The sequence below is a fragment of the Triticum dicoccoides genome, chromosome 5A (genome assembly GCF_002162155.2).
Source record: "Triticum dicoccoides isolate Atlit2015 ecotype Zavitan chromosome 5A, WEW_v2.0, whole genome shotgun sequence".
NCBI lineage: Eukaryota > Viridiplantae > Streptophyta > Magnoliopsida > Poales > Poaceae > Triticum > Triticum dicoccoides.
Window position 1 is genome coordinate 668,717,205 of NC_041388.1, and position 1,601 is coordinate 668,718,805.

Below are 1,601 nucleotides of genomic sequence, written 5' to 3' on the forward strand. Positions count from 1 at the left end.
GAGCGACCGCTGCTTCGGTCGACGTTGTCGACGTGCATAGTTGACAAATTTTCGGTCAACACTCGACTGATAGGCATCAAGGAGGCCTCCCTAGGCATTTCAGCACCGGCATGGCGACCGTCTCCGCTCTGATGGGCAACCGACAGGCATAAGGAGGTCATCCTAGGCATTTTTGGTCAACACTAGTGCTCTATTTTAGGGCATCTGTTAGAGTTGGAGGTCTTTGGTGTTATAAAAAATCAGTTCGGGGTGTTGTAAAATTTGCTCCAACCACCTTTTTAGGCCCTATTATAGGATACTTATTGGAGATGCTCTAACCTTGGTACCGCGGACTTTTTTGCTTGTTGCAAGAGTAAAGTTTCACTTTGTTGTATACCGAAAAGAACATAGCACGAATCCCATAGGAACAACGGACTATGCATCCATACACGATTTATCAGATGCATGTACACTATCATTTCTCACAAATTACATTGTATGTTGTAAATTAATGTCTGAGTAATAAATAACATGTGTACGTTTTTCTTAAAGGCCAGCCGTATACATGCCTCATCCTAACATTAGTATTTCCCCAATTGAAAGAATTACAGAGATCAACTTGACTGGAGTATGTATAGATATAGTAATGTAACCACTTCTCCAGCTACTTCTTATTGAGCAAATGCGCGTCCACTGGTCCTTGCTGAGCTGCATTTCCATTTCCCGATTCAGGACAAATGCATGCCTTCTTAGTAACTGGCAGCTATGGCCTACACCACAGCCGCAACGCAGTCTCGTCAGTACCAAAATATGGAGAAGCTGCCTGCAACCTGCACGAGGGCAGTTTCCAAATTAGCGGCAACCCGGTGGATCAGTTTGGCTATCTGCAAACGTTGCTAGTCATGTTCAGGAAGCAAGCACGGCAATCACAAGTCGCGTGAGCTACCTAACCTATACATGCATGCACACTTTTGCGTCCCTTCCATGATCTTGTGGTCAAGTTTTCTCATTGTATTAAGTCTTTGATTCTTAGTTGTTGCTGCATTCGTTTCAAATTATTTATTTATTTCGAGTAACTGGCAGGAATGCTGCCCCTCAGTCAGAAAGCAATTGCATATGTACATGCGAATATTCACCGAGCTAGACGAGCCACTTTGTTGTATGTCATCCTATTGTTGATGAAAACTCGAGGGTTCCTCTCCTTCTAAATGTTCCTAAGTGAATATATCATGACACCATTATGCTCCGCCAGTACTCCACCTCGAGGCATTGGCCAGAAAATCCTTCCACCACAGGTTAATGGAAGTTTTAGCATCAGGTGGGCTCGGGTTAGGCATCCTTTCAGCGGCATTGATATTCATCCAAACCTCCTACGAGAAGGGGCAATCTCGGGAGAGATGTGCTATAGTGTCATCGAGTGCAAGGGAAAACCGACAGATAGAATTATGTGGCCATCCATGAATTGCCAAATTCTCTGCCATGAGGATTCTACCATGCAGGACATGTAAGGCGTAGAGCTTGCATTTGGGTGTGGGCTAAGCCTTCCAAACCACAGTAGAGCAGAAAAGCACTTAATGACCATAGAATGGCATCCTGTAGGCTGATTTTGTGGAGTATTCCCC